The following is a 15,760-nucleotide window of genomic DNA, read 5'->3' on the forward strand; positions in this document are numbered from 1 at the left end:
TGGCTTCCAAAAGCCAGCCAAAATCGTCAAGGTTCCAAGGTAATACCGACCAGATTTTGGTCAGTACTCCTTCTCGATATGAATGTAGACCGCTTGCACCAAATGCTTCATAACTCCTTGATCACTTGTCCGAACTTCGATCTTCCACTTCCAAGAACTAGATGACGTCCTTAGCTCCAAGTTTATTGAAGGGCTCTACCCCGTATGACAATGGAAAAGCCCCCGTCCCGTCGGTTCTTTGAGGCGCATCGCATAAGACCTGATCGGGCTGTGAGACATGTGTTCCTTCTGATGGCGATATCTCCCAGTTCACGGCTCCAAATCGTCTGATTTCAAGTGTTCCGGAAACTAGACTCTTCTTGATTCTTGATGAAGACACCGGAGGTTGAATCGCATTTCAAGTCCTTCTTCCCACACGATCAAAGTGAAGGTCTCGTCTGCACCAAACCATCTGTCCGAGTTGTTGTACACAGGTGAGGGTTCCTCCATGATCCCAGCTCCAAGTTGCTCCCAAAAGTCTCAAAATGACCTGAGAACACTCCAAAAATGCAGGACACTCTAGGACCTAATGCAAATCTTAAACAAAGCTAGAACCAAAGACAAACTCTAATAAAACTAGCTAAATGTATGTATGAGACTCAATATTTGGACAAAAATGCAATCCTAATCATGACAAAATATGAGTATATCAACTCCTCCACACTTGTCATTTGCTTGTCCTCAAGCAAACAAGAACAAATGAGAGAGAGAGGTTGAATGCAAAGTTCATTGTTCAGTGTTCAAGTTACCAATTCTTTAAAAAGAGATCATCATTAAAAGAATTCAAAGTTCATTGTTCAAGTTACCAATTCTAGACTGCAATGCAAACTGGTTTACCCATAAAAATTAGCCATACTTGTCACCAAATGAACCAAACTCAAGCACCAATCTTCACAAGCATTCCTAACCTCAACCTTTTGACATTCATTTAAAGTTTCAAGTGGATCATGTTCATGCAAATCAAATGAATTCATTTGGCTTGGGACTGGATTTTGAGATTAAAATGATCTCAATCAAGTAACTGGTACTCCATGCAAGGGGATCACTCAAAAATTAGTAGACTTTAGTAAATTGCTAAGGGTAAAAAGCAATGGATGCATACAAAGATAGAACTGCATCTACCCCACACCAAAAATGCTTTTCACACTCAACTTTAAACCTCTCAAGACTCTTTCTCTAGTCTACTCACCCCAAATGGCATTTTGCCTTTGACACTCAATCAGCTCTCATCACTCTCTTCATTTCATCTCTTAGGGGAATGCTTTCTTTAACAACCACTTAGTGAGTTTCTTTTCTTTAACACACAAACTCTTCCTTAATCCAGTCTCTTTTTGAATCTTTTCTTCTTTTTTTCTTTTCATGAGACTCTTTTCAACACATGAGCTTTACATTTCAGCACACACTCACTTTCTTTCATTTAAATATTCATTCCCCTAACCAATCCGGTTCTTTCCACTTTCATCACTCAGATTTATTTTCTTTTCAGCTCACACACTCAAAATCAATGCTCTCACTTTCACCTAAACCTAGACTAGCCCTTGATGTTGGACTAGTGTCTACATGCAGCACTATCTTTGTCGCTCTAAACCCAACACTTTTTACCAAGTCAACTAGAAACAAGGCCTCAAAAATCATGCACACAAGAAGGGTGTTTAGGTTTCAAAGAAAGGTTTGGCTAAAGGCAGGGAACTGTCTCAAGATGAGAGATCAGCTATTTGAGCTAGAAAGAGTGATAAAAAGGGATAAGAAAGCTCAAATATGTATGTGGTACCCATGAATTCACAATGATATGCACAAACATGATAACTAGATGTCAAATTCAAGGGTTCTCACTTAAGCAAGGTTGAGGCTATTCACAACTTGATTCAGCTAGAACAGAAGTATTGGGACACCAGTTCAAAGCATGGTTCACACTTGATTTCATACCAGTTTTGCAATGCATTAAAGGACCAAACTCTTAAAATGATGCTCTCTTCAAGAAAAAATCTATCATTACTCTTATTTGCATATGATGCAACCTATATGAAAATGCAAACTAGACTCAATCTAAAATGTGAATGCAACTACATGAGCATTTTTTGTGAAATTTTTTTCAGATTTTTCAATTTTTTGGTTTTTATATGCACTTAGATGAATGCAAAATGAGACTCAAAGTGAAAAGGAAAATAAGAGCAGAATAAACATGATTAGTAAACACAAAACCCCTCCCCCACACTTAGATAACATAGTCCCTTGTGTTATAAAAGCATGAAGGAGAAGTGCAAAGCAAAATCACAAAATGCAAAGAGAAAATAAGCTAAGATAGATGCATATTTACAAGGATGGAGTGTTACCTGATCAAGGCCTGAGAGATGGGGCTGGAGAATTGACTACACCGACCTCTTGCACCGAGTGAAATCACCTTGGTGTGAGGCATCCTTGGCCATCTTTTGTTCCACACCAACCTCCATTTGCTCGGTGTATCAGGTCGATATTTCTTCGGCTTTTTGAACCTTGATACACCGAGTTCTTGCACCAAGTGAAATCACCTCGGTGTGAGACAAGTATTGGCCACTTTTTGCACTGTACCGACCTCCATTTGCTCGGTGTAACTGGGTCGATATTTCTTCGGCTTTCAATCCTTGTTACACCGAGTGAATGCACCGAGTGAAATCACCTCGGTGTGAATGCATTCCTCACACAATTTCTCAGCTTTTCTTTGGTCCATTCTCCTTATGGCAGCTCCTAAACACCTCAGAAACCTGTCCACACTTAAGCAAAACATCAAAACGTCCTAAAAACAGCAAAAGAAAGCATTAAAAAGAGTATTTACAAAGGATAAGCTTGGGGTGTCTCCCAAGAGCACTTTGTTTAAAGTCACTAAGTTTGACTTTTCAGAACCTTTTCTTAATGAGGGAGAGGAGGAGTTTTGATGCTCCTTTTCTTGTCCATGAATTCAAGCATGAGGTTCTTGTTCATCAGCTCTTGGACACCAGATGACCCTTTGTCTATAAGCTCTTGTGTGAGAATTGCCCTGAGTTTTGCAAATGGTCTTGATCTTCATTGCCTTTAACCTTGTATTCCACAGCTCCACCGTCAAACTTCCATGGAGTGAGAGTTAAGACTTGAGGAGAAGACCCAAGAGTGAATGATTTGGTGCTTGTTGGGTTCTTGTCTTGAAACCCTGAACCATTGCTTTTGTTTCTTCTGATCTCCTTCTCACTTGGTGTAGGAGATAGAGATTCCAAGCAAGCTTCATCATCACTAAAGAAATCCCCTTCAAACTCAAGATCAGGTCTTATGAAGGACTCTTTCTTCTTCTCAACAGATGCAAGGGGTTGAGCTTCTTCTATAGTTCCCATACTCCCCTCATACATCATCCCATAGAATTTCAACTCATCAGAATCATCAGATATAATTCCACAAAACCCAGCAAGAGGAGGCTTAAGGGGATAAGATACTTCATCATCTACCTTAGTAAGCACCACTCTTTGGGTATCAAAGTCCATCCTTGCTCCTGTGGTGTTCATAAATGGAGTTCCAAGCAAAATAGGTAGCTCTTTGGTATTCTTCATCTTCATGAATACAAAATCAGTTGGAACTGTGCATTCACCAATCTTCATTGGGTAATCTTCAAGGATTCCATATGGCTTCTTTGAGGATGAATCTCCAAAGGTGATTGACATGGGGTGATGCTTAAGACTCTTGATCCCTAGTCTCTCCACCATGTCTAAAGACATTACACTGATGCTTGATCCAGAATCACACAAAGCATTGTCCACTTTCAAATTTCCAAGAGAGCATGAGATGGAGAGCTTTCCTGGGTTGCCTAGCTTGGGAATAGATTTGGGTTTCACCCTTGTTGAACCAGTGCTAGAGACTCCATCAGATATCCTTCCTTGAACCATTCTCTTATCTTTTCCTTCAGCAATCTCAGAATCATTCTTTTCCATATCAAAACAAGCTGCCTCCCCACCTTCTTTCTGAATGTCCTCATTGAGATCACAGAACAGGAACTCAAACTCATCTATGATGGCGTCCTCATCATCTTTTGTCAGGCATTTTTCACTTGAGACATTGCCATGGAGAAGGTCCTCAATTTCTTGGACAGCAGCATGATTATCATCATTTGAGAGGATTGCATTGCAGTATTCTGTTTATGTGCAATTGATGTCCCTGGTAAAGATCTTTGAGCTTGAGAACTGCAGTGGCCTACTTTAGAAGCCAAGGTTGAAAGTTGAGTTAGAAGATCAGAATAAGTGCAATCCACCTTGTTGTTAATCTCTGCCATTTTCTTGTTGAAGTCTGTGGCACCACTTGCTTGACCTTTGAGGATTTACTGGAGCAGGTTCTGCACTTCTTGATCCTTATTCTCTGAGTTCTGTTGGAGACTTTGTTGTTGGGGAGGGACAAAACCTTGTTGTTGAGTGTTTTCAGGATAGAAGTTCTGGTTGGGGGATTCTTGTAGTAGGTAAAGCCCTTTTGGTAACCTTGTTGGCCACCTACAAAGTTCAGCTCAGCTGTGATGTCTTCCCTTTGAAATGTCTCTTGAAACACATGATTCACATCTCTAACAAAGTTGGCTGACTGATGAGAAGCTAAGAGAAGTGTGTCTAGCTTCTCATTGAGAGACTTGATGTCTTTCCTTCTCCTTTCCTCTTCAGCACTCACAGCTCCTCTTGAATTCCTTTCAAAGTCTGATCCATAAAGTTCATCACTCTGAGATACATTCTCCACTAGGGTCATTGATGTCGGTGTATTGAGGGTGTCAAGTTTTACCCTAAATGAAATCAATAGCCGCAAGTGCACAGCTGATCGATTGTAGTACTTAGGGATCGAATCCACAGGGAAGGAGGATCTTTTCCTGCAAAAGCCTTTGAAAGAAATATAAAGTGAGGAAGTCTAGAACCAAACGGTTTTGTGGGGGGTTTGGTGGTGTGTTTAAAATATAAAAACGAAATCTAAAAAGAAACTACGGGAATTAAATGGCCTAGTAACTAAACTTAACGAAAATGAATAAAAACGAGCAAAACGGATATTCTAGTTGCTTAAAAATAAATTAACTAAAAAGGAATGAGAATATTGAACTAAAGCTTGAAATAAAAACGGTGAGAATCTATAGGAAAGAAGGCGTTAGGCTTCAGGGAAGTTTTCTCAGGGGTACGAACGATTCAAAACATTGCTAGAGAGTAAATTTGATAAGATCTTAGCTTAAACTTTTTGAACTGGAGTCACGGACGTATGAAAACGCCACTGTCATGATCATAGACAACTATCTCTCTCAACCCTGACCAGTAGGTTTCCACTCTGGCCCTGGAAGAGAAGAGATGCATTATGTTTAAGACTCGTCAGCATTCACAAATCGCCCATAGGTAGGTTTCCACTCCTATGTTTGTTTTGCTCTCCCAAACTAGATCTGACACGGGATGAACACTTTAGTGTCACCAAGCATCTGGATCAGATTGTAGTTCATGACGCTACTCTCATGCAGTAAAAACAAATTCAGAAGAAAAATTTCTAAGATTCAGCTCAAAAGCTCATGGAATCCTCATCGAACATATAAATCCCCATCGAAAATCCCTTAATCCCAACAATAAAACTACTCAGACATGATGAACGAAATCAAAAACATAGTATTAATAAGTAGAATAGAAACCGAAATTGAAAAAGAAAGAACAAGGGTTCAAGAGACAAATCTCTCTCTCCCTAAAAGCTAAAGTAAAAACAATAAGAAAAATATGAAGTAATGATAGATGATGATGATATAGGGTTCCTAAAACATGTATTTATAGTGCTCAAGACATCTCTGGACGTCACTTAGGGTTTCTCCAAATGAGGGAATCATTGTGGGCTTCAGAAATGGGCCTTCGGGCTCGGAGTTGGCTGGCCACGGTCGGGATGGCTGTGACAGCGGGAAATGGATGGCTAGCCGCGGTCGCGGTGCTTCTGACCGCGGGAAATAGCTTGTTGGCCGCCGGTGGAAATGCTTGCCGGCTGGTTTACGGGATATCTTGCTCTTCGCGTATCTTTTGATTGAACCGTTGGATTGCCAAGCTGTAAAGTGTTCTGGAAAGCTAATACTTCCATCTTTAAGATCTCCAAATTTGAGCTGGATCAGACGGTGAGAAGGCCTTCAATCAGGGGTGAACTTCTGACGGTTTGACTCTGAGCTGATATCTGGTTTTTCTATCCATTTTGTTAAGCTTTTCCCTAAGTTACCTGAAAAGAGTCTTGGAACTACAAATACTAGAAAAACGTGATAAAAGTACTTAAAAGCAATTAAAAACATAGAAACAGTATTTCAAAACGATACATAAAAGTGGTCAAAATACGGTGTTATCAGTCATGGCATCATTGACTTCCTTGGTCATGAAATTACCATTTGAAATTGTGTCCAAGAGGAGTCTGACCTTTGGTAAAGCACCTCTGTAGAAGGTACTTAGCAGCTGAGCATCTGAGAATCCATGGTGAGGTCATTGCATGGTATACCCTCTAAATCTTTCCCAAGCCTCACAAAAGGATTCATGGTTCTTCTGAATGAAACTTGAGATTTCTGAATGAAACTTGAGATTTCATTTCTTAACCTTGCTGTTCTTGATGAAGAGAAGAACTTGGTTAGAAATGCTCTTTTGCATTGCTCCCATGTTGTGACTGATCCTTGAGGTAGAGACTTTTCCCATTGATGAGCTTTGTCTCCTAGAGAAAAAGGAAATAGCCTCAACTTGAAACTGTCCTCACTCACTCCATTGATCTTAGTTAGATCACAAACTCTATCAAAGTTGTCAATGTGATCTAATTGGTCTTCTAATGCCAAGCCATGGAACTTTTTTGATTGCACCATGTTGATCAAGCCAGATTTGATCTCAAAATCGTTTTCAGGTGTTGGAGCCTGAATCCCATGTCTCTGACCCTGAGCCTTGGCCTCATCACCAGCTCCTACAACTTGTATTGGACGTGGAGGTGGAAGCTCTTGCTGATTCTGGTGGTTTCCATTGCCACCATGAGCCTGTTGCCCTTGATCCATACCCAACCTCTCAATGTGCACAGCTCTTTCTCTTTGTCTTCTTGCTTGACTTCTTGTGTTCATACACCTGAAAACAAACACAGCACTTGAAAGTTAATCAGTAAAACAAAAAAAAATGACTTGATCTCAAGAAGATCCAAAGTCCTAATGCTAGAATGAATCCCCAATTGGCAACGGCGCAAATTGATAATAGGAATTTTTCAATCCTTGATCAATTCCTCAACTACTCATGTCATTGTAGCACTTGAGGTATCAATCCAAATGGAGAGATTCTAGACACTAGAACTATGAGGATCTATCTTAATTCAAGTCTAATAAGCAGATGAGTTGGTAACAATGTGATCTAAAAACATAAAGCAAGCAAGAACAAGCAGTAATTAAGAACGAGCAACAAGATAAACAAAACAAAGACTCAAATTCGAAAATAAGATAAAGCTAAACCTCTAGATGTGATCATTGATCAGGGTGCTTTCAATGCTTAATTCATGATGCTAAGCAAACAATGCAACACTTGCAATTCTTTAGTCTAGACTTCCAATTCAGATTAATTCATTCCCATGACAGAAATCACTTTGCAAATTTCTTAATCAAGACTAATTCCCATAAGTGAATAAGCAATTAACAAGCATAAGGTTCCAAGTCTAATATGACCAAACAGCCTCTTTGTGCATCAACATAAGAGCTAAGAAAGACTGAATCTTATACAGAAAGATAAAGCAAGCATCACATGATCTCAAATTCCAATCAACTTAGAACTCAAAGCAAGAGCATTTCTTTCCCAAGACAATGATCACTATACTAATCAGCATTCAAACCTAACTCTCATCAGTGGTAATGATGATCAATATGCATTAATAAACAGTTCTAATATGTCATTTATGCTTCAAACAAACATTCCCATGTCATTTAAAACATAAACCCTTAAGTTAGCTCATTCAGGCATTTCATCAAACACCTTGTGGGTGGAGAAATGCCTAAGTTCTAGACCAGAGTGATTATCAAAGATGTAGCATTAAGAGCAGCTAACTAAGGAAAGGAAATGAGAATCTAGAACCTAAACATCACAAATCAAACATCTAATCACCCTAATCTACACACCTAGAAGCTTAAAAGAAGACTACTCACTAATCATGATGAACACACCATTTCCTTTGCAAGAGGTGATGTTAAACATGATTAGAAGCAAAGATAAGAAGAAAAGATGATAAGAAACAGATTTAGATTGATTAAATCCTTGAGATATCTCTTAAAAAAATCTGGGTTTTCACAAAAGAGACAAAAAGAAAAGAGAATAAAGCTTTTTTCTGCTGGATAATGCCTAAAACATATATATAGGTAGGGTTTCTTGCTGGGCCAACCTAGGACAAACTAGGTTTTGGCCCCAAAAAGGCCCACAAAAACGTCATGAAGCTAGAATTTATCGAGGTGATTTTGGCCGGTGCAGGACGTCGATGTTTCTTCGGCAATCTGAGAGTGGTTACACCGAGGCGCTGCACCAGCTGAACTCACCTTGGTGCGGCGTTAAGGATAGCTTCAAGGGATCAATACGGAGCAGGATTCAGTCGGTGCAGGACGTCGATAATTCTTCGGCATTTTGGTCGGTACTCCTTCTCGATATGTAATACCGACCATATTTTGGTCGGTACTCCTTCTCGATATGAATATAGACCGCTTGCACCAAATCCTTCATAACTCCTTGCTCACTGGTCCGAACCTCGATCTTCCACTTCCACGAACTAAATGAAGTCCTTAGCTCCAAGTTAGGTGAAGGGCTCAACCCCTTATTACATTGGAAAAGCCCCCTTCTCGTCAGTTCTTTGAGGCGCATCGCGTAAGACCTGATCGGGCCGCGAGACATGTGTTCCTTCCAATGGCGATATCTTCCAGTTCACGGCTTTCAAACGTCTGATTCGAAGTGTTCCGGAAACTAGACTCATTCCTCTTGATTCTTGATGAATACACCGGAGGTTGAATCGCATTACAAGTCCTTCGTCCCACGCGATCAAAGTGAAGGTCTCGTCTGCACCAAACCATCTGTCCGAGTTGCTGTACACAGGTGAGGGTTCCTCCATGATCCCAGCTCCAAGTTGCTCCCAAAAGTCTCCAAATGACCTGAGAACACTCCAAAAATGCAGGACACTCTAGGACCTAATGCAAATCTTAAACAAAGCTAGAACCAAAGACAAACTCTAATAAAACTAGGTAAATGTATGCGTGAGACTCAATATTTGGACAAAAATGCAATCCTAATCATGACAAAATATGAGTATATCAGTATCTCTTTTTTCATTATCATATTTTTATATCTTTTGTGTTTTGTTATGCGTAGGAAAGATTTGGAGGAAGACGGAGTTGCATAATCTGCACCATCTCAATTCAAAACATATGGGTATCTCTTTTTTCCATTATCATATTTTTATATATTTTGTTTTTTTCATGCCTTTTTCGATGATAATTTTATTATATAATCGTTTTAACTATAAGCTGATCTATTTCAGGTACTAGAAGAGTTTAATTTCGATTTTGATCGAGATCAAGATAGTTAGATATATGCTTTAGGTTTTTGTGTTCAGTTTGATATCTCCTATTCTAATATGGATGGTCGGTGGCAAAACAACGTGACAGGTATTGAACATGGCAACAACTATAATCAAGACAGCAGAGGTTGATTCTTTATTTTAATTGTGCTGATTTAAATTTATGTCTGCTGTCTTTATTTTAATTGTGCTGATTTAAATTTATTTCTTCTAACAAAAATACGTTGGATCATAAGTTTTGAAGTGGTTTGTTTTGATGATTGGCTATTCTTTTTGGCCAGAAGTAAAAACGAAAACAAGCCAGAAAAACCAAGAGATGGTTTTCGAGATGAAGTTCTACAACGAAGGGCATCAATGTAGTATGTGTACATTCAATTCTATCTTTAGCTAAATAAATCATAAGCATCATGTAATTATTTCCTTTTTATTCCAAGAAGAAGAAGAATACATAGTAAGAGTGTGTCAGATCTTTAGGTTCACTGTAGTTGTCTACATTTTTAAAAAATCTTTAAAGTATAAGGCAAAGAATAGCAAAAGAAGACAAGAAAGGAGAAGGATACAACTATTAAGATGAAGGTAATTCTTAAGTCATCTAATTGTTTTTCAATTTGTTTATTATCCTCTGAGTAGTGTTTGTTATTTTGTTTTAAATAAATCGTCATTGTTATCTGATTTTTTGTTTAGCTTTCCAATTTTGTGGTCTAAACTACACAACCAAACAATGAGAATGAGAATAAGAACAAGAAGATGATAAGGAGGAGTATTGTTGTGATCTTGATGATTATATACGAAAAATAGATTATAATCTATGTACCAGATTTGCTTTGTTCTTGATTTGCGCACACTTTGATTTGCTATATTTTTGTTATCTATATATGGTGTAGGTTTTATGTTATCTTTTGAGCTCTGAGAAATTCTAATAATTAGATTAAAAAGGAGAGTCCTTTTTAAGAGTTTTGGAAGTCTTTTGATCAATTGATAGTTCACTCTTTGAACATCTGTGTTCATATCTATGACTTGCTCTATTTGTCTCAGACTCCATTTTCTATAATGTTCCTTAGAAACACTTTACAGTTACACAAACCAATATAGATAGAGACATCTATTCACTAACCAAATTTAATTATAAGAGAGACAAATATCAGTTCATAAGAATTTTAAAGGAGATGATCTCGATCTCTTTCTTTGTATGGCCAGAAGATTTATTTGTTTCTCTTATCATTTAAACCATAAATTAAATGCTTATTAAACCATATATTAAATGTTAAAACATGGGCCGTATTTCTAACTACCGAATAACATGGCCCAACATCCAAATTTTTAAATACAGAAACATTATACATACCTTCCAATATGTCGTTTATGCTGAATGAGATGGTAGCTTTGTTGGTTAGGTGCTTTGACCATTAAGTGAATGCTCACGGGTTCGAATCCTGTTGTTAGATTTTTTTAAAAAATTTTAGATTTTTGTTACAATTCGATGTTTGGAAATAATTTTTATTTGTTAAATATTTTGCAAAAGAAAATATGTCATAATTTCCTTTGTTATTATCTAGAATGGAATATGTCATAATTTCCTTTTTTTTTTTCATTTTGTTCTAACATGTAATATCTTTAAACTTGAGTTATTAGATCATCAAAGGCCATACCAGTTTCAGAACAAACAACAGCCATAAATATAGGTTTTTCTATAGATTATTGGTTTTGGCTTTTTCTGATTTTAAGAGACGTATAATGTGTGTTTTACATATAGATGAATAACGTCATAATTCCAAATATTAATAAAACTCAAGTCGATTTTTAATCCAGTAATCTTTTTTTTGTCGGAATAACACAACTAATGCATACACTATCTGGCTTTGGTTTGGTTTAATTTACTGGGATTTCTTTCATAAGATTATTGTTAGACTGCTTAGATGCAGAGAACAAAGAGAAAACTTTGGTTACAAGGAACTACCGATAATGACTAAAAGATACACTCGAAGTGAACTCAAGGTGTGTGCAGATGTTGCAGAGAAGTGACCAACAATTGAAGACATATTCTCTAATCTTATCTACAAATTAAATTTTTAAAAATTCAATAGATTAATATAGATTCAAAATGTTTATTATTTTTTTTAAATGTGATATATGTAGTTGAAAAACCACTTATATTTATATCAACCAATAAACATGTGATCATCTGTGTGTTGAGGTTTGTGAAGGTCATCCAAATACATGATGTTTGGATTATTACAACACCTTTCAAATGCAGTAAAGTTTTGTTGAACCCTCCATTCCCTGAAGTTCACCGCCTCAAGTAGCTTATTCTGGATGTTCAAGCTTAGAAAGTATACTAAAAAGGAAAACTTATTAATATTTCTTTCATTAAGGACCGAATATCGTTTACTTTTTCTATTTTTACTTTACGTTTTATGTTATATTTCATAAAATTATGTCAACTGAACACCGGTTAAAAATAAATTTTATATAAGTGATTTATAACGAATTTTTATAGAAGTCTTTTAGAATTTTTAATTTCAAAATAATTCAATAAAAATATAAAGAGTAATGAATTTAAAAAATGAATAATTGAACAAGCTAATTATCTATAAATTCAGTATGTTGTTTTGTATAAAATTTTAAAGTATTTATGCTCGTGCGCCGCATCTCAATATTTAGCCAGAGTGCTTCGAAATCAATAGCATCTTTGCTAAATGCCACACATTTGATATCGACACATCTATGAACATAAACAAATGATCACTCAAAAATTTAACTAATATTCTCTAATACAAAAAATTAAGTTTGTGTATTTAAAAAAAAAATGAAAAACCTGACATGTTTACTTACTCAAAACTTCTAAGAGTAAATTTGATGCATTTCTGTGAATCAACATGGCATCTTCCATATTTTGTCCCGGCATGCTCGCTTAATTTACGAACTTTGATAATTCTTCAGATCAAGTCAACTATAAAATTAAAATTTATCACTATGGTTAGATCTAAATACTAAATAAGTCTAAAACAACACAATTCGAATCGTATACGAAACATACCAATCCTTGAGCGTGTAGATGGAGTGTTGAATATTTCACTGAACGATATGAATGAATATAGATGATCTTTGAGAACTGATGATGTTTCTTGGATGCGAGTATGTTCGTTGAAACACAATTGATATTTGTTGAAGACTGCAACTGATGAACGTAGATCATGTATGACGCCAAAATTACGAATAAAATAGCAATTCCTTTCAGAAATTCGGTCACTGTTCTGATCCACTAAATTACAGGGCATTGTTGCTACAATTCTATCACCCTTTGACCAAAATATATAAAAAAAAGTTAGATAACCGTTTTGTTAAAATATATGGTATTGCAATTGTGTACTTACATGTTCATCTGCCAAGAGAAGCATTTTTTTTGCACTGAAACCAATGTATTTGATGATAATTTTGATAACCTTAATGCATATGCAAGAACTCTTTGAAGTTAACAGATACGTTCGCATGGAGACATTTTTTTAGTTGATGAGAAACGAGGAGATGTTTGTATTATGAAGTTTTGAGTTTAAAAATTATTTTCTCTGTTTAATAAAAGTTTAATCATTTCGTCATTTTATACATAATAACGAACAAGTGTATCATTAAGGCACCAGTTAATTCCACCTTCAACAATATCAATCGTTGTATGATGACTATTAATAATTAGGTTCACTATTTAACAGTCATATCAAATTAAATGTTCTTTATAAGGATGCATTTAATTAACATGTATCAAATAATTTTTTTTTTTTTTAAATGACACATATCACTAAGCTTATAAATAGATTTGATTTATATTAGTCAAATATATATGATGCGTATCCGTCAAGTCTTACAAATTATATTATAAATTTCTTTCCAAATGGAAACTTATTATAGTTTCTTTCATTAAGGATATAGTATCGTTTGTTTTTACTATTTTTACTTTATGTTTTGTGTTATTTTAAATGTGATGTGTCGTTTGAAGCACATCAAAAACAAATGTATTTTAGCAAGTTATAGCGAAATTTGTAAAGTGTATAGTCTTTAACAAGTTTAAATTCACTTCCAAGTATTACGATAAGTGATGCGTGGTGTGTCGTGAGGGTGTCAAGTTTAACCCTAAATGAAATCAATAGCCGCTAGTGCACAGCTGATCGATTGTAGTACTTAGGGATCGAATCCACAGAAAAGGAGGATCTTTCCTGCAAAAGCCTTCGAAAGAAATATAAAGTAAGGAAGTCTAGAACCACGCGAGTTTTGTGAGGGTTTTGGTGGTGTGTTTAAAACGTAAAAACGAATCCTAGAGAAAATACGGGAATTATAATGACCTAATAACTAAACTTAACGAAAACGGGTAAAAACGAGAAAAACGGCTAACCTAATTGCTTAAATGAAAATCGATTGAAAGAGTAAAGATACTAGACTAAAGCTTGAATGAAAATCGGTGTAAATCTATAAGAAAGAAAGCGTTAGGGTTCAGGGAAGTTTTCTCAGGGGTATGAACGATTCAAAACATTGCTAGAGAGTAAATTTGATAAGATCTTAGCTTAAACTTTCCGAACTGGAGTCACGGACGTATGAATACGCCACTGTCATGATCATAGACAACTATCTCTCTCAACCCTGACCAGTAGGTTTCCACTCTGGCCCTGGAAAAGAAGAGATGCATTATGTTTAAGACTCGTCAGCATTCACAAATCGCCCATAGGTAGGTTTCCACTCCTATGTTTTTTTTGCTCTCCCAAACTAGATCTGACACCGGATGAACACCTTCGTGTCACCAAGCATCTGGATCAGTTTGTAGTTCATGACGCTACTCTCATGCAGTAGAACGAATTCAGAAGAAAAAGTTCTAAGATTCGGCTCAATAGCAAATGGAATCCTCACCGAACATATATAACCCCATCGAAAATCCCTTAGACCCAACAATAAAACTACTCAGACATGATAAACGAAATCAAAAACATAGTATTAAAAAGTAGAATAGAAACCGAAATTGAAAAGAAAGAACAAGGGTTCAAGAGACAGATCTCTCTCTCCCTAAAACCTAAAAACAAAGCTTAAAGTAAAATTTCTGTAAAATATTTCATCTCTCTTCTTCTCTCTTTAAAAACGACCTAAATGACATGTATTTATAGTCTCCAATACTCTCGGGTGTCTAGGGTTCCGGAATTAAGGCTGGGAAAATGATACGGGCTTCAGAAATAGGCCTTCAAAGTCGGAGTTAGCTGGCCGCGTTCGGGATGTGTGTGACCGCGGGGAATGGGTGGCTGGCCGCGGTCGCGGTGGTTGTGACCGCGGGGAATGGTCTGTTGGCCGCGGGTGGAAACGCTTGCCGGCTGGTTTACAGGACATCTTGCTCTTCGTGTATCTTTTGATTGAACCGTTGGATTGCCAAGCTGTAAAGTGTGATGGAAAGCTGATACTTCCATCTTTAAGATCTCCAAATTTGAGCTAGATCCGATGGTGTGAAGGCCTTCAATCGGGGGTGAACTTCTGACGGTTTGACTATGAGCTGAAATCTGGTTTTCTATCCATTTTGTTAAGCTTTTCCCAAAGTCACCTGAAAGAGTCTTGGAACTACAAATACTAGAAAAACGTAATAAAAGTACTTAAAAGCAATTAAAAACATGGAAAAAATATTTCAAAACGATCCAAAAAAATGGTCAAAATACGGTGTTATCAACTCCCTCAGACTTAAACCTTTGTTTGTCCTCAAGCAAAGCAAAAGCCTAAACTGGTTAAGTGAAAACAAAAATAGGGAATGCACAAATCTCATAGACACGAACTCCTAAACTAGGACCAAAGATAGTGCATCAATCCACAACTTTGTCTAGAAAATTCTCACCAATACACAATAGATACTAGTCCACTTTTTCCGTCATGCAAAACTTAAACAATCTAAATCTTGATTCTAGTCAACGAGCTCTCTACATTCATTAAGTTCAATAGTAAGTTCCCATTAAAGACATCATCCAGGGTAGACGGCGTTTGGCATTAAAGGGCTGTTTAAGTGGTGGAGTTAAAGTGTTTCGGGTTACCTGAAGATCTGGAGGATGCAAGATAATATGCAAAACCGCAAGAGAGATAAGGACCTGTTGATGACCGCAATTTTCAGTCACTTCTTCTTGCCAAATGTTGTTGCATAATCCTTCCTCCTTTGTTGTAAACAGCT

At 36.8% G+C, this 15,760-nt stretch overlaps 1 non-coding gene across 1 annotated transcript; it reads left to right on the plus strand.

Moving 5' to 3' along the window:
- Positions 1-6,477: 6,477 nt before the first annotated feature.
- On the plus strand, positions 6,478-6,583 carry LOC112088635. Its single transcript, XR_002900581.1, has one exon. It is a non-coding gene; the product is annotated as a small nucleolar RNA R71 (small nucleolar RNA).
- The last annotated feature ends 9,177 nt before the right edge of the window (positions 6,584-15,760 follow it).

The sequence above is a fragment of the Eutrema salsugineum genome, unplaced genomic scaffold (assembly GCF_000478725.1).
Source record: "Eutrema salsugineum unplaced genomic scaffold, Eutsalg1_0 scaffold_14, whole genome shotgun sequence".
Taxonomy (NCBI): Eukaryota; Viridiplantae; Streptophyta; class Magnoliopsida; order Brassicales; family Brassicaceae; genus Eutrema; species Eutrema salsugineum.